At 40.5% G+C, this 26,159-nt stretch overlaps 1 long non-coding RNA gene and 1 pseudogene across 1 annotated transcript; both read left to right on the forward strand.

Moving 5' to 3' along the window:
* LOC125340175 lies at positions 1 to 26,159 on the forward strand. Its single transcript, XR_007208694.1, has 3 exons — positions 1 to 2,180; positions 24,627 to 24,770; positions 26,039 to 26,159. It is a non-coding gene; the product is annotated as an uncharacterized LOC125340175 (long non-coding RNA).
* LOC125340166 lies at positions 17,593 to 18,305 on the forward strand (annotated as a pseudogene).

Raw genomic sequence — 26,159 nt, forward strand, 5'->3', positions numbered from 1 at the left:
CACTCTCTTGACCAGCCTTTCAGGTATACAATTTTTAAAAAACAATTTTTTCTGTTTCTCTTTGTCTTACTTTTTCACCCATAAATTTAGGAATGTCTTTACAGCTTCGGGTAAGCCAACCAGGGTCTTCTTATCTTACAGGCCCACAGATCTACAGGGAAAGGGGCTCTAGAAGGTTGTAGGTCTTTTTTCTTTTTCCCCATAAGATAGTAGCTTACTTAGTCCTTATTTTGCTTGGCAACATGAATAAACTTTCACTTTCTTTTCTCCAGAAACTCTGCTCTCATTATTTGTGAGCTGGCATTGAGTTCAGGAGAACAAATTTCCCGTATTGCATCAGGTTATGATGCAGCATGAGTGCCTCACCAGATAAGGTTGCCAGGCCAGTTATTACCCCCGAGACTGAAAGCTCAGTAAGTAGCTCTTCTTTATGAAGAAATTCATCTCAGGTAATTTGTTATAGCTATACAAAACAGATAAAGGTGGGTGGTAACAGCTTAATTGAAAGAACAATTAAAGAGAAAAGAACTGGAACCCAATGCAATAGTTTGCTTTATGGAGGCAAAGGTCTACAGCATGGAATACTGAAATGAAGGACCCAGATCTCCAAAGATGGATAGAATACTGAGACAGTCTTCTGCTTAGCAACTTAAAAGATAGACAGATTCTACCTTGCCTATAACTCAAACTCTGCCCACCCATCTCTACAACTACAATTCTTTCAGCTCTCGTTCCTCTGACAGCATAGAAAAGCTATCCAGCTGCAGTGTGTATGGGGGGTAATCTGTCCATGTTTTCCTGCTTCTCCAGGGCACTGGCAAGTGTACTTACTGTACATTGACCAGGGCTCACTAGCTATAACCCAATAGTGTGGAGTATCTGTGTGTGCGTGCAGAAGCTGGAAATGTAAGGCAGCACATAAAAAAGGGAAGAAGGAAGAGAAGATGTGGGGTGCCTGGGGTAGGGTGAGAAAGGGTCAAGAGGTCTGACAGAATAAAAGTTGCATGAGCACAGAGGTGTGGCTCTATGGTGAAGCACCATACATGAGACAAGCTTCCTGGGCAGTCTCCAGGGAACTATACCTGCTTAGGGACCTTTTAGATGTACTGTGGCCTTAGTGCAGCCTGGAGCACTGACAGATCTGTGAGTAGAGGAAGAGGAAGTAATCCCTTGTAGCTTTAGATAGAATGCAGTTTGACCTGCTCATTTATTTCCAACGTTTAGTTTTGGTTCAAGATTGCCTGCCCTTGTGCCCTGTTTCTGGAAAGGACAAAGGAAGCTCTCTACCATAACTTCATTTCTTACCTTTCAGATCTTCAGATTTCCACAGTCTGTATGATCTCCAGGATAGACACTTGGAAAGGAGGAGAGAGGATGCCAGTAGAAAGACAGGTGTGGAGGGGTGGGGGAGGGTTGCAGAGAAATAGGTAGAAAAGTCTGGTCCAAGTGTCCACAAGAACACAGCTGGGTAAAGGATGTGTGGAAGGCTAGGGACCTCTGTACACCAGCTTTATAATCACAATAATGTTTTTAAAGGTTGGGGAGAGAGGTCTAAACTGTTAGTGGTGGTGGCCAGAAAAGACAATTTTTAAGGTTCAGCTAGCCTAGAGGAAGATAAAAGAGCCTTTCCATCTCATTGTTAGAAATGAGCCCAAATACTATCATCTCTAAGCTCTGATCATCTCATTTCCCTCCCCACAATGCCCTTCTCCCAGATCTTCCTTCCCAGGTCCACACCAGCTTCATTTCTACTTTTTCTGTGCTCCCATAATGCCTATCACTTTATCTGCAAGTGCACTTACCACTTATTTTATAATTATCTATATATGTGGCCGCATCTGTCATGAATCTGGGAGCCATAACCAAGTCTCATTCACTATGTAGTCCCCAGGTCTGTCCCTGACCTGGCACATGTTAGTGCCTAAGTTAGTGTAACTGTCCATTGTGACACTTGGACATCTTCAAATTCACACAAACAGCTATGTGACACTGAGGGCAAGGGATCATTTTGCTGCATGAGGGTAATGGGAGGTAGGGAGAGGAAGATAGAAAAATATTTTTTTAAAAAAGAATGAACATTAAACAGCTAAACTATGAATATAATTTCTGATGGATCAAAGTTTCCTACTGCAGAAATGGACAAAGTAGAGAGAAGAAACTGAAGCAGGTAAAGATAAAAGGTAGGCCTATGTTCCCTATGTCTGCCCAGAGTTGGGTAGAAGGATGGTGGTGCTAACATAGCCATGAGAATTCTCTACTGAGCCTTACATCTAAGCTCTGGACCTGGTCTCTACTCATGGGAGATTTTTACAATAATCACTGACAATCCTGCTGAAACAACATGCTGTGGTTCAACTGTGTCTTCCCTATGCTTTGGGAGGAAGCTGGGTTAGGTGAAGGTAGGACCCCAAGATACTATCAGTGACTTTATAAGAACAACTTGTGATGACCACTGTCATATCTTGAGGGTAAAAAGACCCTCACCAGATGTGACTCCTTAATCTTGGACTTAACACTTGTAAGATATTAATTTTTTTGCTTTATGAATTAGCAACAGACAATGGACTTAGCCACAGAAGGGAAAGGTACCTTAGGTAATTTATAACTCCTTAATTAAGAATTAAGACTTTCTAAAAATTGTAGGTTGACTCATATTTTGCTTAGTTGTTGATTTGTCAATAGATACTTGGTGTGTCTCAGTGTGCTTCTGCAAGTGTATTTTCTACAAGAAGTTAATAATTTAAACAGAGCTCAGTAAATACATAAAATATATTTTGATATTGATACAACATTTAATAGACTATGGTCTATAATAAATGTTATTTATCAGTCAAATATGGTCTCTTCTGAGAATGAATGTGACTACTGCTAAGTATTGTGATAAACAACAGGTATATACAAGAACTGTCTTAAGGTACACTACACATGAGCTCCTACCATGCTGTGATACAGCCAGAACCTGTGTCATGTTTTAGGGACTCCAAGCTTACAAAGCAGCTCACAACTGTGAGAAATTTGCCTCAGTTTCAGATGAGCCTTGGACATTTGAACTAGAGTTGGAATGAGGTTAGACTCTGAGACTATTTTTTATTTAAAAACGTGTTTGGTCCAGTAGTAGGGTTTGAACTCAGGACCTGGGTACTGTCCCTTAGTTTTTTCACTCAAAGCTGGCACTCTTACCACTTAAGCCACAGCCTGACTTTCAGCCTTCTGGTGGTTAATTAGAGTCTCGTGGACTTTCCAGTATGGGCTGGCTTCAAACTGCAATCCTTAAATCTCAGTTTCCTAAGTAGTTAAAAATACTTGTGTAAGCCACTGATGCCCAGCTGAGCAACCACTGGAAAAGATAGGCTTTCTTTCTTTTTTTTTTTTTTTTTTGGCCAGTCCTGGGCCTTGGACTCAGGGCCTGAGCACCCTCCCTGGCTTCTTCCCACTCAAGGCTAGCACTCTGCCACCTGAGCCACAGCACCCCTTCTGGCCATTTTCCATATATGTGGTGCTGGGGAATCGAACCGAGAGCTTCATGTGTAGGAGGCAAGCACTCTTGCCACTAGGCCATATTCCCAGCCCCCAGAAAGGCTTTCTTGTTCAAGCTTTCACTCATACAGATACAAGCTCATTGCATTTAGTTTCAAAGTAGGACTACCAGATGGAACATTGCACTTGAGTGGCTTTTGCAACTTGCAACAGATAGGAGAGGCAATGAACAAAGACAGACTGTCCTGGAATGACTTGGAAATGTATCCAAAGCATGGAGGGCTAGTTAGGGATGCCTGACCATAAAAAAACAAACAAACAAAAAACATCAGAGGAAGGCTCATAGATTGGAAGAAACCTGTGTCTTGGTTGTCAGTAATTTAAATTTGAAAGCATTTTCTGTCTTGCAGATCTGTGTCAAGAAATTGTTTTCAACCGGAGATATGACTGAAGAGGAAAAACAAAGAGAAATCCAGCTACTGTACTAGCAACTGTAGGGGCCCAGGAGCTTCTCCTGACCCGTGGAAGAAGGCAAGGGTGTGCCCCTGCGGGGTAGAAAACCGGGAAGGTGTGTAAACAGCGAAAGGGCCAACCCCAGCCCCCTTACGTTCAAAGCAGGACTCAGGACAGACAGGCGGATTCGGGGAGTTGTCATGCAAAACATCCAAAGTTTAATCTCATGGGTGGGGGTTTATATAGCAGTGATGATGAGCAGGAAGGGGAAGGACTTGGAGTGGCTAGCTAGACATGGCGATAGGCTGATCAGGCTGTCCTTCACAGGTGATGTCATGGGACTTCCCCTAGGGGCAGAGATCACGGCCCCCAGGACCACCTCTGGGTTCATCACTCACCGCCATCTTGGCACACACGTGGTCCAGGCGGGAGGCAGGGCTGGTTCCGGTTCCAGCCTGGAGAAGGCAGGCAGGGCTAGCAGCCACGTGGCCCCAGGGCTGGAGAAGAGGCAACCTAATAGGCCCGCCTCCTAAGGCTGCAAGCTAGTGCCCCACAGCAACCACCCTCCAGTAACTCATAAAATGGAATTCCAAAGAAAGACTAATTCTTACACAGGCAGGGTTGGGGAGATGTAGCTCATCCTGCCTGCTTATAATGCATACATGCATGTATCTTTTCTGAAACACATGATGGGTTTATCTAGTCTCCACCTGAAGTTACTAACAGGGTAGCTGCTGCCTTTGTGTCAGCCTTCTCCTTTTGCAAACTTCCACATGTTTTCCTCATATTTGGCAAATTGAACATTTTGTAAGCTCTAGAGGCACAGAGGTCTTATCAACTCTGGATTCACCTGACCTTTGGAAAATTCTAGAGTTGTAGTTATATATGGAGTAAGTTTTGGTTCATGGACGAAATGAATGACTAATGGATTGAATAGTGGAAAATAAAGAATAATAAAAGCTCTTTTTTTTTTTTTTTAAACCATAGCTCCACTTCCAGTTTTCTGGTGGTTAATTGGATATGAGTCTTAGAGACTTCCCTGCCTCTGCTGGTTTTGTGCAGCAATCCTTAGATCTCAACCTCTTAAGTAGCTAGGGTTACAGTATGAGCCACTTGCTTATGAAAAGGTCTTTGTATCACAGGAACACTTTCTTCTAATTTTCTGACCACAGTGGGGGATGTCTCACCATTTTACTTGTTTCATTATACTTCCAATATGTCTGCTCAGAATCCTTACGAAGTTCAGCTAGTGAGTATAATGTGCAACTTTTTTGAGCTTCTCAGAATTATTCCCCACATTGTCCAAAAATAGTCTTGATTGCTACATATATCAAAGAATAGAGAAAATGTTAAGGAACTACTGCTTGCCAGGTGCTTATGCCTGTAATCCTAGCTACTCAAGAGTCAGAGATCTGAGGGTCACAGTTCAAAGCCAGCTCAGGCAGGAAAGTTTGTGAGACTCTTATCTCCAATTAACCACCAGAAAACTGGAAGTGGTGCTGTGGCTCAAAGTGGTAGGAGCACTAGCCTTGAGCAAAAGAACTCAGGGACAGCATCCAGGCCCTGAGTTCAAGCCCTAGGACTGGCAAAGAAAAAAAAGAATCTTCTGCTTGTAAACAAGTCAAAACCATTTAGAATATTATCTCTCGAACAACCATACTATCTTCTGTAAGTACATATTACAAGAAAATGTTGTAATATTATATTTATATGAGGTATTTAGCATAGTAACAGTACAAAAACAGGAAGGAGAATTGTGGTTTCCTGATATCATGGGAGGGAGAAGAAGTTGTAAAATTTAATGGAACCAGAGGTTCAGTTTGGAAGAATGGGAAGTTCTGGAACTAGATGATAGTAATGTTTGAAAAACAACATTAATATACTCAAAGCCACAGAATTATATATTAAAAATGGGTAAAATGGGAAATTTTATGTTCTATAGTTTATCTTTTTTTGCAACCACAATTATAGAGAAACAGAGAGAGAGAGAGAGAGAGAGAGAGAACACAATGCATTTCTTTAGAGAGTACAGACCCTGTACTACCTGCCCAGAGTTCAAGCCTCAGTAGTACCTGCACACATGTTCGAGCACGCACGCGCGCACGCACGTGCACGTGTACACACAGACAGACAGACACACAGTCAGGCCCATAGAAGAATTTCCTTTCCTTTTGTGTCTTATCTTCTTGAAACATGAAACATGGCCTTTGTTTTTAGAACAAAAATGATTGTGAATCCTCCAGCTTGCCTGGCTCAGCTAGGGACCCCAGGTACCAAGGAAGCTATAAAATAGTAATATGACTGAGGGTCTCTGAGGTATTTTCAATATTCAATAACCAAAAGAATTAATGTAAAATTTGGCATTCCACTGCTGAGTGGTGTTGGCTCATGCCAGTAATATTATTAGCTACTCAGGTGTTTGAGATCTGAGGTTCACAATTCAAAGCCAGTCCAGGCAGGAAAGTCACTGAGACTCTATCTCCATTAAATCTCAAAAGTTTTAAGTGCAATTGGCTCAAGTGGTAGAGCACTAGCTGTGAGCAAAAAAGCTCAGGGAGAGTGCTCTGGCCCTGAGTTCATGGCCCAGGATCAGCACCAAAAAAAAAAAAGTTGACATTCCTAACTTAAAAGTATAAACTTCAAAATGCTCCAAAACTTGAATTTTTTGACGGTTGACATGATGCTACAAATGCAAAAGTCTGCACCTATTCCTATGAGCCCTGTGTGGTATACATGCCTATAATCCCAGCACTTGGGTGGCTGAGGCAGGAGGATCTTAATCTGGAGACCATTTTGGAATCTACAGTGAGGCTCTGTCTCAAAAATATAAAAACCAAAAGAATATAGGCTAGTTATGTGGTATGGTGGTACAGCTCTTTGCAACAAACGTACAAAGCCCTGGGCCCATCACTTCCCTCAGGCAATTATATTCATGTATAAGACATATATAAAACATGGGACTGGGGATCCAGTTCAGCAGGAAAACCCCTGCCTGGCAAGCTTGAAGCCTGAATTAAACCTTCAGTACCACAGAAAGAAGTATATAAAACATAAATGCATTTAGACTAGATTCCCATCACTGAAATAAGCTATATATGTGCAAATATTTCAAAGTACAAACTATCTGAAATGTCAAAACACTTCTGTTCCCCAGAATCTCTAATAACGGTTGTTTCACCTCTATAGCACTGACAAAGTTAAAACCATCAGGAAAACTGTCCTAGCCTTGGAACTATCTCATTTCTTCTCAGCAAAATAAATACCTTTTTTCTTTTCTAAACCTGGGGCTTGAACTCTGGGCCCTGGGCTCAGTCCCTGAGATCTCAGTCCCCTGAGTATAGGATTACAGGCTAGAGTCACCAGCACCCAGCTTTAAATGTTTATCTTATAATCATCAGAAACCCTGAACATCATAGTGTGGACTTAGTGGACATGATTCTCACTTAATACAATCTAGTTCTCTAGAGTGAACTATTTTGTTTTAAAGCTATTCAAAGGTGATTACAAAGCTATGGAGTAGACGTCACCTGGGACTTTGCTAGAAGTGCCAAAAGCCTGTTCCCGCCTTACACTTAGAAATCAGAATGTGTTTTGTAATAAGAGCCCCAGGATTCCTTTGCATCATCTAGACTGAGAAGACCTGCTCGAAGACATGGAATCTGCACTAAGGGTATAGTTCAGTTGCAGAGCATATATGCAGCATGCTCAGCACTAAGACAAACCATTTTCCATGGATCAGTGAATAAATGGGTGTTTTTCTGTGAAACAATTGGGGATTCCTAATGCTTCTTCATCTCTGTTACTAACATAGGGGAGAGAACTTGAAGGGAGGAATGATTTGTTGTAGTTCATGATTTCAGATGTTTTCAATCCATGATTGTCTTGCTTCACTACTTTGTGCCTGAGGCAAGGATGACATCCTGGTGACAGAAGCCTTTGAGGAGATGGCTGTTCTCTAGGCAAATGGGAAGCAGAGAAAGCTGAGGGACATAACACAAAGTACAGTTCCCAAGAATGAACTTCAGTGACCTAATTCTTAAGTTCCCAGAGCCTCTGAAATAGCACCACAACTAGGAACCAAAAGGCTTTATTTTACTATGTGAGCCTTTTAGGGGGATACTTCATATCTAAACTGTAATACCTAGGGAGTGGACAGAAAGATACCCACTTAAGCTTATCAATGAAGGAGGATAATATTCTCTTGAGGAAGAAGCACTTGTAGGTACAGAGTTCTTTCTCATCAAGCTAAGGACTAAGCTAAGTTCCATCACTGATAATAAGTATAGTTTTCACTGAAAATTGTGCAGGGGAATGAGGGAGGACCACTCACAGTGACTGAGGTGAACGGAATAGGGCCTGTGACCAGCACAGCTTCCACAGGCCTGCTATTTTTGACTCTTGGTTTATACTAACCCTCTTGGACTGACATGAGATCATCATCTCTAAAGAGGCTGAGGATGGGAAGAAGTCCCTTCCCTCCTCTCTTCATCTGGTGAGATCCATGAGGGCCCATGACATTCAGCCTCTAGAAGGGAGGGTTAGACTTCCAAAGCAGCTCCTAAAAAAGGCAAATTTCTCCATATATATAGATAAATAACTTGTGACTGTGGTAATTTGTTTGAAGGAAATATAGTAAATTCCGCGCCCCCCCCCCCCTTCAGAGTTCCTAGCTGTTGTGAACCTCTTCCTAAGCTTTGCCTAATAAACATGAACACATTATCCTACCTGACTTAGGGAAGTGGTAAAAGAGGGAAGTATGGTGTATTGAGTATTCACTCTTATTGGGATGTTGTTAATGTGTCTCTTCTTCAGAGGAAGCAATGGGTTTAGAGAATTTACCTAAACTATGCAGGGAATGTCACTTCAAAATAACAGAAACATCATAGGCTAGTGTTTCTTGATCTCTCAAGCATCAAAACATCTTTTTAAAAAGCTTGGTACCAGTGACTCATGGCTGTAATTCCAGCTACTTGGGAAGCTGAGAACAGGTAGATCCTGGTTTGAGGCAAGCCTGGTCCCTGGAGGCCAGAGACCTCCCTCTTCAAAGCACAGATTGGCATAGTGGGATGTACTGTCACCCTAAGACACATAGAAGTCTGAGATTAGTAGGATCAGGTTCCAGGCTAACTCAAGCAGAAAACTCCACCAAGATATCTCAACAAGGTAAATAAAAGAAAAATATTACATTTCTGGTTATAAGTATGGCTTTTTCTTCACCACTACCCACACTAAAGATTATTTGGGTTGTTCTTCATTTCTGGCATAAATATGACTCCAGAGCTATTGCTTTAAAAGTTGAAAAAGACCATTCCCAATATATTTCCCACAGTTGTATCAGAAAAAGGGCCAAATGATACAAAACACAATGCAACATGGAGGGCAGAAAAAGGAAATGCTGAAGAATAGAATTATGGCTTTTTTCCCCTAAGCTACAGAACATCAACATCAAAAGTTGTAGAAATAATGATACTTCTTTTTAGTAGAAGGAAATTGGTTTATTCAAAAATTAGAATATTTTGTTTTAAAAATGTTGTTTACCCTTCAAAATGACTGCTAAAACACAAATCTGTGTGCCTGAAAGCAGTTGTTATAGGAAGTAAAATATGTCTTAATTTCTCATGTCAAGTGAAAATCAAACAATGTGCTGGAGAAGTGTCACTAATGATGGATAACTCATTTGAGTACTCTACCAAGGGAAAAGTAGCAAGTAAAAAGAATACAATGTTGGGTACAGGTGGCTACTGCCAGTAATCCTACCAACTGCAGACACATAGATGGGAAGAATTAGATTCTAGGCCAGCCTGGGCAAAAAAAATTCAGAGCCCACTTTCAATAGAAAAAAAAAAATCTGATCTGATGGTGCTCCTATCATTCCAGCTGTGGAAGGAAGCCTAAATTGGAGGATCACAGTCTAGGTTAGCCAGGAGCCAGAAAGGAGATCCTACACGTAAAATAACCAAAACAAAAAGGGCTGGAGTCATGGCTCAAGCTATGCCTGGCTTTCAAGGGCAAAGACCAATCCCAGTGTCACCAAATCAACCAACAAATAATGAAAACAACAAAAATAAATTATCTCTCATCATTCATTTATAATAATTTCATAGGCATGCATCCCATGCAAGTGCCAAAGAATTTAATCATAAAGTTGCTGATGTTCACATCTATGGAAATGTACTCAAGTAACATTAAAAGTAACATTAAAACAGGAATTTGTGTACCTGGAAGCTGCTGTATCTTAACTATCTCCTGTCAGTTGAAAACCAAAGACAATGTGCTGGGAAAGTATTACTAATGATTAATATTACAGTGGTGGACAAAGAGGATGTTGATTTTTTTAAATTTTCCAAAAGATTGATATGGAGGCTTTGTGCTTTGGCAAAGCTTCAACTCAGAACCTTGTACTTACCAGACAAGCATTATAACAGTTAATCTTCCCTTTATCTCTTCTTCCTTTAGTTATTTTTCAGATAGGTTGTCCCTTTCTGCTCAGGCAGGCCTGACACCTACTTAGGCCCCATATGTAGCTAAAATTACAGACATCCAACACTATACCCCACTTTTTTGTTGTGACAGAGGAACAGATATCCATTGTCCTCACATGTTCTCTGCACATGTCCAGGGTATTCCACATTCAGGTAGTGGATTGTAGCCTTAGAATACCCAGGCAAGGATCCATCTCTGGTTTGCATGAAAGTTTCATAGGCACCTCCTTATCAGTCAAAAATGTTCTCTCCAGCTATCCACCAATCCTCTTCAAGACTAACATCAATCAAGGCACTTAATGGCCATAGTTTGGTACACAGTACCAAATAATGCTTTCATGTCATCAATTACTTATCCTGGTCTTTCTGATGGCCTCTAATAGATGGCTTCAAGTACATCTGTAGATGCTAGGATTAAATAATTGCTCACCCATTAACCCAGCTATGGTGGTAAATATTGTTCATGCACCTTTTCTACCTCCCTGGCAAATCACAGGGCAAAAGATTCCAGTTATTACCTAACATTAAGTAAGATGAATGCAGACAGTAGATCTTACAGTTGAGCTGTGCAACCTGCAGCAACTGTAAACCGATAACTGTAATAATATGAAGCAGAAGGGAGTAAATGTGGAAGGGGAGGATTAGGCCCCAAACAAGAAATATGTTATTTCTCATAAGGAATGACATGTATCCTAGAGAGTGGGAACTTGGTAATTCGTCTATTTCTCCTCAGGAAGCACATAGGTCTTGGTAATATTTGTTGTAGTAGTAGTAATGGACAAGAATTCAAGGACTCAGAAATGCTGAAGGAAATAGTAATAATGCCAACAACTATGAAGAAGATGAACAACCTGTCCCTGCACCCACTGACTTTCCCTGGATCCACAATTAAGAGTGGAAGCGCTATACTTAATTCTGTGTAATTTTTACTGAGACTGGAATGAGACACAATCTGAATTGTGTTCTTTAGTTCTCAACTTCTTGAATAATTCTAAATCCCATGATGTTTCTTCCAGATATAAAAACATGCTTGCTGGTGAGAGAAAAATAGAGATGTAGCTAGGATAATCTGAAGGGCCTAGATTTGATCTATTATAAAAAGAAATTCTCTCACAGAATCATAATTTTCTTCCATTTTGGGTCAACTAATTTTCTGGTAATAAGGGTTCTTGCCCTATTAGATAAACACTGTGGTTGAACTTAAATAATCTCATATTCCAGTTTCTTGGTGGGATGTTTGCAAAACAGCTTTTAAAGTGAAAGTGTGTGTATGAGGAGAATGATGAACTGATCCCGTTGAGCAAAATGTACTGATACTACACAGAGGTGATAATTGTGCAAGACTATATGAAACGTTGCTGAAGTGACCCTTTAAAAGGGTCATTCTGTGAAGAGGACTTACCCTCAACTAAGAGATGGCAGAGTCGGGAGAGGCTACGTATGCTCAGTGAATGCTTTGTGTCGGTTCTTTTTTCCCGTGACTTTTCCGTGTGTTTGCCCTGCCTCCCCAGCATGAAAAATCTCCATCTCCTCTTTGTAAGACCCTGGGACAGGAGTGGACACACAAGTATTTCTTTTTAAATCTTGGCCACGCAGGACACGTGGGGTTAACCCTGTGTGCTCCTCAGGGACAGCTTCCAGGGACCGGGGAGAGGGGGTTCCTGGAGGAGGTGCAGCTCTCACGGTGGTCCTCCGGGAGCCTCGCCCTCTCGACGCAGCCTCAGTGCAGGCCTGGGTGGGGGGTGGGGAAGGAGAGGTCGCCCTGACACTCCCTTCAGCACTGCAGATCCCCAAGCAGCAGGAGACACTAGGTGTCTGTGGGCCATGGTCGCTGTCCACGTGCTGACCAACCTCCCCTTCATCCACTCGCGCACGGCCTGCCGGGAAATGTAGTTCAGGGAGCCGGGACCCGCCCCGACCGTGACTTGATTAACGCCCTTATGCAGCTGGCAACTAAGAAGTGTCTTTGCTTGGCCAACCATTTATTTTCATTTCAACTGAATTTTATTTATTTATTTATTTTTTAACCAACCTATATCTTTTGAAATAGAACACCATCAAAAGCCAAGATTGAGGCTTTCTCCTGCGGTTTAAGAGTTGGGGTGACCTTTTATGCTCACTCTTCATCGTTGCTCAGGTAAACATAGACCTTAACCTTCTCTTCCCTCCAAACCTTGCTGTTTGTATGGTGCTGTGCCTTGGTCACTACAAAAGGTTCTGGCTTCAACTACCAGCTCTATAACTTCCTGGCTAAGGAGCTTGGGTTCAGTGTTTTAATGGAATCTGTAAGTGACAGGCTTTTTTTTCCCTATAAAATAGGGATACCTGATATTTGTATCAGAGAGGAGTTGTGAGGATTAAGTGAACGAATGTCAAGAATTTGAAGGAAGATTAGTGCATTCTCTTTGCCAAATTAATCCATGACCTCATGTGTTTCAAAATAATACTCTAATCCTTCCTCTAAACAAGGCGGCCCAAATCTATTTCACAACCTTTGAAAAACACTAAAAGTTCCCACCAGCCTCTAAGATGCCATTATATCTCACAGGACCTTCTGAGGATCTCACTCCACATTATGGTCTGCCAAAGAATGGTCTGTATCATAGTTGTGTTCTACAAGTCACTATTAGAAAAAAAGATTCCATGGGAAAAAGGTAAGAAATACTGTAACTTTTATTTGACACACACACACACACACATTAATTTGCTAGAGTTTCTGGAAGTCTCTCAGTAGACAAATACATTTAATCAAGCATTATGTGCACTTATTTGACAGTGCATTCCTTAAATGGAAAACAACCTTTATTATCTCAAGGGACTCATTGGTATATGCCCCCTGGTTCTAACCATCTCAGCTCCCTTCTATTTATCAATAGTTTATAATTTAGAAGTTTGTGGAAGAAGTACATTATCAGCTAATATGAAACAGACTGCTCCAACTTATGATGTGTACTGCATGCAAAAATGAATAAATCAGCTCTACAAACAGGTTATCAAAATAAGGCATAGTGATGCTGGGCACCAGTGACTCATGCCTGTAATCTTAGCTTGCTCAGGAGGTTGAGATCTGAGGGTCACAATTCAAAACAAGCCCAGCCAGGAGAGTATGAGAGACTCATCTCCAATTAATCGAAGAAAAAAAAAAAGCCAGAAGTGGAGCTGTGGCACAAATGGTAGAGGGCTAGTCTTGAGCAAAAAAGCTCAGAGACAGTGCCTAGACTATGATTTCAAGCCCCAGTACTGATACACACAGACACACACACACGACATTACTGGGTAGAGAGCTTCCCCTAAGCCTCTAAATGGAGCTATGAATGTCAATTTTATCGTCACAGAGGATATACTAAGAGGCAGCCAACAAATGTAGAAGGGTTCAACTCAGCCCCACATCACTTCCTGAACTGGGAAGACAAGACTCATGGTTCCTCAGGACCTGGTCAGGGTTGAGGGTTGCCTATTAAATCCCAAAGTCCCACTTTAGTACCCAGTAAACCAAGAGACTCAGAGGCTTAGGATAATCAGGCTAAAATAAAACTTTATTATTTGGAATATTGATATTATTACAATTCCTTCATTTATCTTTGAGTACATTTTGTTTTCATTTTTTTGAAAAGAAGGTTTAGCATGGCACTAGTGGCTCATACTTGAAATCCTACCTGTTCAGAAAGCTGAGCTGAGAGAATTGTAGTGGTTCAAAGTCAGCCTGGACAAGAAAGTCTATGAGACTCTTATTTCCAATTAACTACAAAAACAGGCCAATGGAGCTGTGGTTCAGGTGGAAGTGAACTTGCTTTAATAAAACAAAACAACAATGAAAGAAAATCATACCTCAAGGACAGGGCCCTAGCCCTGAGTTCAAGCCCCAGGAGCCAGAAAACTTTTTTTTTTTTAAGGTAGAGGTTTTTTTAATTATTGTTTTTTACTGTGTAGAGGAATATAGTGACATATCTTTTTAGTATTTTTCCTTCACATTGTACCATCAGGTTTGAATGCTTGGACGGCCTGACTACTGGCTGAGAAATGTGTTCCCCAGGGCACCTTAGGTTGGGAATGTGGGCCCTATAATGCCCACAAAACAATTCCGTGCACAAGGAAAAAGGCATATAATGTTTCTCCTTGGCTGCCTGCCTGTCTTTCTTATGTTAATAATATTTTAGGGCCCATAATGTTATAACTATCTCAATGGCCTTTGGAAGAAATAAAAGCTCTCTACCTTAGAATACAATTGCTCCTTAAGAGTGCCTTTCTTCTGAACCCCAACAGGGGGCCAAAAGCTGCTTCCATGGAAAGTCCTAGGCTGTAAGGATGTCCCTTGCAAGAGAGCACACAAGCTCTCTTCTCAGGACATGCTTCTACTAACCAGGTTCTAGGTGAAATTAAATTCTTGATCTACACCATGGGCTAACAGCAGCTCTGTGGAATGAGTAGAAAAGAAGGATCAGGATGCTTTCCAGGGGGGCACTCTCAAATAGCAACCACGCTTCCACAGCTTACTTTTTATTTTGATTGTCAGAATAAGTACTGAATTTCCACCTTCAAAGACAACATCCCCACCTTCACTTCCCACACCAAGAAGAGCTGGGGGAAAGAAACTGTGGGTCAGAATGGCTATTCTTTTTACTAGAGTTAGATGGCAGTAGAAGGAGAGTGTCACCCGAAAGAATCCAGCAGTCTGCATCCACACAAATAAATAGTCATGTTTAGACCACATTTTGGACCTTCAACTTGGAGATTTTGACTTAGAAGGCCTAGAGTGGAATCTAGGCCTAGAATATCATTAAAATAAAAGTACAACATACAAGTACCATTTGGATACAGCAAATCCAGTACTGTGAGAAAAATCCATAGCTATATGATGTGCCTAAAAAAATAGCAAAAAGCAGAGATACCTCCAGTAAATAAACTTGATGTACTTCAAGCTCCCATAAAAACAAGAGCAAGCCATATTACCAGATGAAAATTGGTGCATAGGTTGCTTGTCAATTAAGCAATGCTGTGCTGTGGTAGACTCTCCTCTGCATGTGTGTGGCCCTTGGCATGTGTAGGATTCTACAGTCTCATCATGAGCTCAGTGGAAGAGCCTATGAGTACAAATGTTTATGGATCCTAGGCTCAAGCAGTAAGTATTTGTAAAGTAAAACCTGACTGGGCTGCATGTCAAAGACAGAAGGACATTTGATCACAAGGCAGGGAAATTTCCAAATGATAATGGCTTGGAGCCTGTCTTACCCCAGCATAGGAAGTCAAGTAATGGTTCTGGGCCACAGCAACAAATGAAAGGCTTCAGAGCTTAAGAAATTGATGGTAAGTCAGGAGACAGGACAGCTCACATGGGGATAGGGTGTAGAAAAGAAGGTGCAAGAGAGGCATGGGTGTAGGATTTGGAGGTTATTTAAACCCAAGAAGTGCTTGGATAACACATAACAATGAGATTTTTGGACATGAGCATGGTGATAGTATACAACACAGCTCTCAATTTTTTAAACAAGAAACAAAAATATCAAAATTTTTGCAGTGGTATGCATTGTTTCCCCAAGATACATAGGAGGCTGAAATTCTAAGGATCATAGTTCCATGCCATTTCAGGCAGAAGTTAATGAGACATCAAATAGAGTGAAGCAAAAATGCCTTGGTACATACCTGTACTCTCAACAACAGGAAGCCTGAAATAGATGGGTTGACCCTCAGTCTGTGCCGGGGTAAGATTACCTTATCCTAAAAATAGCTAGTGAAAAACAGGACTGGAGGCCCTGAGTTAAAACCCTTCTCATCCTCTTCCATCATTACTCTCTTTGCCCAACTCCCACCCTGGCCAAGTGCAGGTTCACTGTCCATGTGTTGACTGGGATATCAGGAGAGCAATGACAGAACTCTTTCACTTCATTTTTGGATGCTTTCGCATTCTGCCATTTCATCTCACGTGAATGAGGCACAGCTATCCCTGTGGCAGTGACCTGACTCCTCCCACACCTTCTGCAGATCTCCCATATCACTGGAGTAGTAGAGATTGGGATACTCAATACTGCCACTAGCTATCTCAAGGAAAACAACCTGGGGCCTGTAGTTTCAAGAGCAGGGGTCTCAATGGGCTGTACTCATTCTGGAAGGGAGGGGCTAGACATAGCCAAGGAGACTTTCAAGGTGGTGGAACCAGGCCATTATTCTTCCCTAGGCCCTTTTCCACAGCACCACAGGTTACAGTTTTATAACTAAATCTGAAAGTGACATCCCCAATCACCTCTGCTGGTTCTAGCCTTAGAAATAATTAGTGACTTTAGCCTATCTCTGGGCATAGGTCAGTGGTATTATACTTGCCTAGCAGGTGTAAGGCCCTGGGTTCAACCCCCAACTTAAAAAAAAAAGTCTAGCCTAGGTTCTAAGGGGAGGGAACTCCCTAAGGATATAAAACAGCAGGAGGCAAAAATCATTAGGAGTCTACCACAATACTCGATTTTAGATGGAAAGTTGATGGGGAACTATAAAATAGAGGCACCAGCTGTCTCCATTTGAATCCTCAATGTAGTCTGAAAATCACTGAGGGTCAACCAGACATCATCTGCCTTTTGTTGTGAAGCAGTGCCAAGCACAATATACTACCTAATGAAGCCTTATTTCCAAGAATACGTGAGCCTGATCTAAACAATTTAATTCATGAGAAATAAGCTGGTGAATTTATTCTTTTATAAACCTTTGGGATAGAAAAAAACGTCATATGATTTGTACATTATGTCAAGGATGTAAGTCTAGAAGGGGGACCTCCACTAGAACAGGGGATCTATTTCCTCAGGAAGGGAATTATCATAGATAAGAAGTTACTTAAGACATTTAACAACTAAATGCCATCTTTAGACCTTACTTGGACTCTGATTCAAACCAGCATACCCCTAAAAGACAGGTTGGAGACAATATGAGGGAGGAGGTAACAAACAGTACAAGAAATGTACCCAAGACCTAACGTATGAAACTGTAACTTCTCTGTACATCACTTTGACAATAAGTATTAGGCCGGGTCTGCCCCTACCCCTGCCCGGATCCCACCCCCGGAGTGGTCCTCTCTGGCTTTTCCCCTGCTGGGCACGCTTTGGCTTCCGGAGCAGCTCATGCTCCTGAGGGCCGCGCGCCCCGCCCGCTGGCACCTATGAGACGGAGCTCCGGGCCCCCATGGAGGAGCGGAGGATCAATGCGGTTCCAGCATCGCTCCCAGCGTTTCATGAACCATCCGGCCCCAGCCAATGGCCGCTACAAACCAACTTGTTATGAACGTGCCGCTAACTGTTACACACATGCATTCCTCATTGTTCTGGCCATTGTGGGCAGTGCCCTCCTGCATCGGCTGTCTGATGATTGCTGGGAGAAGATAACGGCATGGATTTATGGAATGGGCCTCTGTGCCCTCTTCATCGTTTCCACTGTATTCCACATTGTATCATGGAAAAAGAGCCACTTAAGGACAGTGGAGCACTGTTTTCACATGTGTGACAGGATGGTTATCTATTTCTTCACTGCTGCTTCTTACACTCCATGGTTAAATCTCCGTGAACTCGGACCCCTGGCATCTCATATGCATTGGTTTTTCTGGCTCATGGCAGCTGGAGGAACCATTTATGTATTTCTCTACCATGAAAAGTATAAAGTAGTTGAGCTCTTTTTCTCACTATGGGGTTTTCTCCAGCCTTGGTGGTTACATCAATGAACAACACGGATGGTCTTCATGAACTGGCATGTGGAGGCCTCATTTATTGCCTAGGAGTTGTGTTCTTCAAGAGCGATGGCATCATTCCATTTGCCCATGCCATCTGGCACCTGTTTGTGGCCACAGCGGCTGCAGTAAATTACTACGCCATCTGGAAATACCTTTACCGAAGTCCCACGGACTTCAGGCAGCATCTATGACCATTCTGCTAGGTCTCCAAAGCAGTATTATCTTGGTTGTGCACTTAGGAGTGGGGTAAGAGCTTGGGAGATTGCACTGAGGGGGAAAGAGAAAGAAGAAACTGCACTGACTTCATTTATATTTTTTTAATATAATTACTGTGAAAGTATATATAAAGCTGTGTTCTGGAATTTTTTCCCTCACAGCAAACACATAAGGTAATGAATTAACTATTCATTCCATTCCACTATCATGAAGGATTCTGGGTAGACTTGGCCAACCGATGTTTACAAATCAGGATTTTGTATTTTAATTTTCCAGATTTTACTAGATGATTTTTTCCTAAATGACCAGGTCAGGTTGTAAACGTCAGTGCAATAAACAAAACTTCCTTTTTAAGAGAAATTTTAAAAAGATTATCACTTTCTCGCTCATTGTGTAAAAGAATCACGGTCAGAACCTCACTACTTATTACCATGTTTCATCTTGGCATAACATGGTTATTTTTTAAATAGAAACTTTAGGTTTTTGTAAATTTTAAAAACAGTTGTCATTGAAGCGCATCTCTGCGGTTGCCTTATCCATCCTGTGACTTCTTGTGACAAGCAATTCAGCATTCCACAAATGAACAAACGTGATACCTCTTCTGATAGTTTTATTAAGTGTGGACAAATTGCCAATTTTTAAAAATTGAAGTTTTCCAAACTTTTCTGCCAACCTCTTGACTCCAAATTCAGTGCTGCTTTGGCCCGTCTAGTTGACCTAGCTTGGTTCATCAGAGATGGAGAGATATTTTGATACCATTAACTTTTGCAAAAGATTCAATTTTTTCTTTAGGCCTTCATGGTCTCTTTCAGCACTGGGTGAGTGTCCTCTCTATATTACAATAGTGTTTGGCTATCCATGGAAAGCTCCTTAAGAGTATTATGGAATAGTAGTGAGTAGTTGAATTGCCTGGTTTGGTGCCCAGAGCTTAATGCCCAATGTGATTAAGTCACTGCCATTTAGCTTTATAGTATCAATTTGCTATTTGTTTCAAATTGTGAAACTAGATGCATTCATTCACATTTCTGCCTTTTCTTCTGTATCCCAGTATACTCTTATTTTTCTTTCTTAGAAAAATATTGACAGGTAAAAACTCATGTGTCTGGAGTCCATGGGTTATATCATGGCTCAGTGGAGTATATATATATATATATATATATATATATATATATAAAAATTTTCACTGTTAGTTTTCCCTCAATGTCATATATATATATATATATATATATATATATATATATTTATTTATTTATTTTTTGGCCAGTCCTGGGCCTTGGATTCAGGGCCTGAGCACTGTCCCTGGCTTCTTTTTGCTCAAGGCTAGCACTCTGCCACTTGAGCCACAGCGCCACTTCTGGCCATTTTCTGTATATGTGGTGCTGGGGAATCGAACACAGGGCTTAATGTATATGAGGCAGGCACTCTTGCCACTAGGCCATATCCCCAGCCCCTCAATGTCTTATATTAAGATTGATGTATTATTGCTTCATTTGGTTAATCTCTTTTTTTTTTCTTTTTTTTTTGGCCAGTCCTAGGGCTTGGACTCAGGGCCTGAGCACTGTCCCTGGCTTCTTCTTGCTAAAGGCTAGCACTCTGCCACTTGAGCCACAGCGCCACTTCTGGCCATTTTCTGTATATGTGGTGCTGGGGAATCAAACGCAGGGCCTCATGTATACGAGGCAAGCACTCTTGCCACTAGGCCATATCCCCAGCCCTGGTTAATCTCTTGTTGGTGGTTTACGGACTAAAATAACCTTGCCTTTAGACCTGGTGCCCATGTTGCCTGTTTCATACTAATGGGCTTGCTCAGTGGAAAGCAAAGCCTGATGGAAAGCAAAGCTTATGTAACATAAAAGGAAAGTTTACTTTGTGTGCATTTGTAGGCTGATCTTGGAGAACTGTGGGGGAATGAGGAACGAAAGAACTGATACTGCTGGTACCAGTAAATCAACTGGTACTGCAAGGTACCAGTAAATCACACCAATCAGACCACCTCCTTGTGCATGCTTCAGACCACCTGGATGCTGATTGTTTTGTTGTGTATATTTTGTTCACAATGTATTAACTCTTGTGGATTTATTTAAAGTCTGCTCAAAAGTCATACTGTTAAAGCCACTAAAATGTATATAAAAATGTGTGTGCTGTAGACTAGAATAAAATGGTTACTTGGAAAAAATAATAAAAAAAAGTATTTAAAAAAAAGAAATTTGAAGGCTGGGTACTAATGGCTTGTGCCAATAATCTTAGCTACTCAGGAGGCTGATATGTAAGGATGGCCTTTTAAAGCTAGCCCAGACAGAAAAGTCCACAACTCTCAATCTCCAATTATCTAGCAAAAAGTCAGAAGAGGAAGTGTGACTCAAGTGGTAGAGTGAGTCCAGCAAAATAAGCCAAGTAAGAGTGTGAAGCCCTGAGTTCAAGCTCCACTACTGGCAGGAGTGGGGAGGGGGGCAGTTACAAAGATGATGATGCCAAGGAATTACCATCAGTTTTTGTTGATAAGCAAATGGTTTGTTATAAAGAAAATTAGATATGTTCAATGAAGTATGTAAGGATTCCTTTTAAACACAAGGTCCACAATTTACTATAAAATGTTACTAGACACAGCAAACACAATAAAATAGATGAAATCAGTGGGAAAAATATCGTAGTAACCACTAAATTTAGATGTAAGTTCATTACAAATCCTTTTTTTTTCTATGACTTTTTGAAGATTTCCATAATAAGAGGTGTTAAGGATGATGGTTTTACAGATGACTTCTAACTAGATTTTAAGCAGTACTTAATTCTATTGTTATTCAAATATTCATGGCCTTATAAAAAGATGAAGAGCTCTCAAACTCATTTTATGAAGTTACAATAATTGCAATTTTTTGAAGATAGTACACTAAGCATGGAGTTCATCTCTAATCCTAGCATATAGATGTTGGAGCAGAATATCAAGTCTAATCTGCATAATATAGTTACCCCATCTCAAAAAATTTTTAGAAACTTTAAAAAAGTATAACATGCATGAAGAAAAGTTTACAGTTGTAATAGTATAGCTTGAGCCATGTGCTAGTAGCTCACAGCTAGTAGCTAGTACAGCTAGTAGCCTGTAATCCTAGTTACTCAAGAGGCTGAGATCTGAAGATCATGACTCAAAGCCAGCCTGAGCAGGAAAGTCCATGAGATGCTTATCTCCAGTGAACCACTAGAAAACTGGAAGTGGTGCTGTGGCTCAAATGGTAGAGCACTGGCCTTGAGCTGAAGAGCTCAGGGGCAGCACCCAAGGCCAGAGTTTAAGCCCCATGAGTGACAAAAAGAAAAGCGTATAGCTTAAGAAAAAAATATAACTTGTGAAAATACATGTGCACATAGGTTAAAAAAACTAGAACATGGGGTTGGAGGTGTGGCTCAGTTGGTAGGGTACCAGCCAATAAGCAAACATTAGGTACCAAGTTCCAGTCCCAATCTCACAACAACAACAACAACAACAACAACCTAGAATATTGTGAACATGCCAGAAATTTTCCTTTGGCCCATTTCTAGACAATGTCTTCTGCTGAAGATAGTAGCTGTGTTGAACATAACATAAAATTTAATGCCAAATCTGTTTTTAAGTGGTAGTGCATATGAAAAATAAAATAGCAATGGTTCAAAAATGGAAAGTGAAAAATAATTTCATTTATATAGAAAACAATTGTAAGCAAAATGTTAGGGAATTAAACCCAGAAATATATTCCAATAATATACCATAAAATATGTAATATTAATATACCTATTCCATGTTTTCTTTCCTTTATTCTGGGCTCATGCTAAAGCATATACTTTACAACAAGTATTTTATTTTATTAAGGGCTTGTGAATAGTTCTTTGCTGATATTTAGCTAGGGTCTGGCTATGAAGCCCAGGCTAGCCTTGAACCAATGATCTGTCTCAGCCGCTCAAATGCTGGGATTGCAGCTATGCAACACTTTGCCTCCTCTTTGCCCTCCTCTTTAAAGACAGGTTAACTGGTTATAGAATTTCAGATGGATATATTTTCCCTTTGCATGATGAATATATGATACCCTAGGATTATCATCAATTGTTAATTGAAGTTGCATTGTCAATGTTATCTCTTTGATTGTAACACATTTCCCTTTGGTAAATTTTATTTCCCTATAATTCTTAATTCTATGCAGTTTTGTTATTCCTTGTATAGGTAGGTAGGTAGGTAGGTGTGTGTGTGTGTGTGTGTGTGTGTGTGTGTGTGAGAGAGCGAGAGAGAGAGAGAGAGAGAGAGAGAGAGAGAGAGAGAGAGAGAGTCCCGGGTCTTGAACTCAGGGCCTGAGCACTGTCCCTGAGCTCTTATGCTCAAAGTTAGTGCTCTTTCACTTGAGCCACAGCTCCACTTCCAGCTTTTTGCTCATTAATCAGAGATAGTCTCATGGACTTTCCTGCTCAGCTGGCTTGATCCACAATCCTCAGATCTCAGCCTTCTGATTTTTACTCAGTGAGATTTTTCAACTTAAGGCTATTTTATCACTTCTAAAAAATGATTAGTCCCTTTATTTTTAAAACTTACTTTTAAATTATTTGCAATGGTGATCATTGAAGACAGGGTCTCTTGCATGCTAAGCAAATATTCTATCACTGAGCCACATTCCCAATTGTGAACTATTATACAACATACATCTTCACATTTAATGCTAAATATTATCTTTGTTCTCAAACATATCAATCACTCTCAAATTTTATATTATTTCCTTCTGTCTTACAATCTAGAAGCTTTTCAGTGCTATATTCCTAATCAGCAAACTTTTCAAATTCCAATGTATCATTTGGATAATTTATTATCCTAGTGGATTTATTTTTCAATATAAAGATTTCCAAGTTGTTCCCTTTCAAGTCTTCCTATTATTATCCCAAGGAGATATTATTATCCCAAGGAGATGAACCTTCCTTATACTTTTAAGTAGTTGACATAAAAATTCTCAGACCTCTATATCTAGAGGGATGAGTGAGTACTTTAACTAGCCAAATACTTCAACTAGTTGAATTTATTAATTTTTTTTAGATGATGGACTTTCTTCTGTGCTTAAATTGGGAAGTGGGTGCTAGAAATTGAACATAGGACCCTATCTAGACCAAGTAATGTTTTAGGAGATATACTTATTTATAAATTATTCTTGTTTAGACTTTTTTGCTTGGACTTTTTTTCTTGCTTGCACAATTTTTTCCTCATACTAAATATGTGATAGAGCCCTGATTCAAATGGGTTTTGTAAATGGAAACCAGGCTTATTTAGCCCATAAACTCATACTAATGTTTTAATTTGAGGCTTTCTAGAGGTATTGTACAGACTCAGTCCTGATGTATATTGGATACCTGTTCTGTATAAATTCAATATTCTCAAGCAAAACTCCATATCCAACATATTTTAATAAACTAGACTTTCCAGTTAAAAATCATGTGTTTCTTCTTTTTGATTATAAACTTGAGGCTAAAAAATAAAATCCTTATGAAGTAGAGGAGGGAAAACAGGAGACATGCCCTGGCTCTTTACAAATCTCTTCTCAGTGTCATACTTCACTTCCATGAATGAAGCTCTAGAAATCCTCTTCAACTTCATAACCCCAGTAAAATATTTGTATTCCAGATCGGGCAGATCAAAGAACTGTTTATCTAAAAAGAATCATATTTTCAAAAAGATCACATGGTGATTTAACTTTTAGTCTGAGCTGTTTTAATGATTCGGGACTTCCTGCTGGGAGAAAGCAGTTCCAGAAGGTCTATAAATGAAGAGAGAGGCTACGGTATTTATCTCATCTACATTCCCCTAAGTAAGAAAGGATAATTCTGGCATGCTGGATTTGAGTGGATCCTGCAGGTCCAGAGAAGGAAGGGAGTGTCTCCTTGGGTGCTTATGCATTAGCAAAAGGTACACATGGAGACATAGGGGCACTGACAACAACAGGGATGGGGGATTGTTAGTCTCATTTCTTCCAAGATGCTGATGTAAACCTTGAATATAAAAGAGCCATGGCATCACTTTTCAGCCTTTGGCTAAGATTAAGTATAAAAGAATAGTGGCTTAGCTAGAATCTGGTTTATACCTTAGCTAGAATCCTTCCCTATACCTTTGAGCAACTAACATAAAAACTGTCAGATCTCTATATCTAGAGGGATGAATACTTCCTATGATGTTTCAGAACCTACCAGCTTGAGCGTCATTATTCATTACATTCAAGGAGCCAACAAGCCAAAGGAAACCAAGTCATGACATAGGCTTATCCCTCTACTCAGCAGTCATTTCCCACTTTCATCCCTAGAATTCTTTTCCTGCTGAATACCTGAAACCCCAAACATACAACAACAAGAAAACCAAGAATGAAGGTAAGGCATTGAGTGTAAAACCACAAACAGAGAGACAAGAAGACATTACCAAAGATAATAATGCAGAAAAGCATAGGCAGGTATATTCTTTTGGGTGGCTTTACCGTTCTCTCCACATGATGAACTTTGAGCAGTTCACTATAGCTCCTGAATTGAGAAGATATGGCCCCTACTCCATTAAGCTCCAGCTCTGTACTGGGAGGGGCTAAGGTTTCCCAAGTATGCTTGGGAGAATCTCTTGATGTATATGCTGTACATCCAGAAAATCCATGTTAAGGATTCTCCCTTGGGTTCATTCCTTTCCCACTAGGATAGATTATACAGCTACCTTGATCTCAACAATTTGTTCCCAGGGCCAAGTTACCAAGTTTCAGGGAGCTGAGATGATCTTCATAGACCTAGCATCGCAACAAGTTTTAGGAGAAGAAAGGAAAGAAATATTTGGCAAGAGAAGGACCTAATGGTGATGATTTTGATCAAAGACCTTTATGATATGATTTGTGATAGACACACTAGATTGAATTCTTTCATGCCCATTACAACTATATTCACCAGCCTTCCTTGCAGGGAGGGATGATTACTGGATATAAAAAGAAGCTCTCTGAGGAATAATGTTCTGAGAAAACATTGTTTTCCTAGAAAATAGAACATAACATAGCAGTAGAACACATGCATAATATGTGTCAGGCTTTTGGTGTGATTCAACACAATACAACAAATAAAGAACAGAAGATACCTCCTAGCCTAGAATACGGCCATAAAGCCTAGAAGCAAAGGAAGTATCTTTTGGCTAGAAAGACAAAAGCCATTCTGTGTGATCTTTGGTCTTTTATAAGTACCTCTCTATTAAATAATCAGAAATGAAGAGCATTATTGTTTATGGTCTCTGTTGAAAGCACTGGTAGAAATGTAACAAGTTTTCTGAATAAAAAAATATCCAGCTAGGCATCAGTGGGCCATGCCTATAATCCCAACAACTCAGGAAGCTGAGAACTGAGGATCATGATTCAAACCCATCCTAGGTAGGAAAATCCAAGAGACTCTTGCCTTCAGTTTACCCCCAGAAAGCCAGAAGTGGAGCTATGGTTCATTTGGTAAAGTGCTTGTCATAAGGTGGAAGGAAAAAAAAAGCTCAGGGAGAGTGCACACACAAAACTCTAAAAATCTCTAAATCTCAGTAGGAAAAAGTACCTATGTAGAGCTGTAGTGTCTGGGAATAGCTGGCTATGTTACAAAAGAGAATTTAAGAGTTCTATCTAAATACTGTACCTTTTAGGAATGAATCTGGGACATGACGCTGACATTTTTTAAAGTTCTTTTTTCTACATTTCATTGTCACTGTAGGCAGCAAGAGCGACCCTACCCTAGAATGAGCAATATTTCCCTGGATCAATATTTGATTGTTTCCATTTTGGAAAGCCATCTTAATTTTAAATAAGATTTCCACTTTCTTCCTAACATGTGGCCTC

This window comes from Perognathus longimembris, chromosome 1 (genome assembly GCF_023159225.1).
Source record: "Perognathus longimembris pacificus isolate PPM17 chromosome 1, ASM2315922v1, whole genome shotgun sequence".
NCBI classification, from domain to species: domain Eukaryota; kingdom Metazoa; phylum Chordata; class Mammalia; order Rodentia; family Heteromyidae; genus Perognathus; species Perognathus longimembris.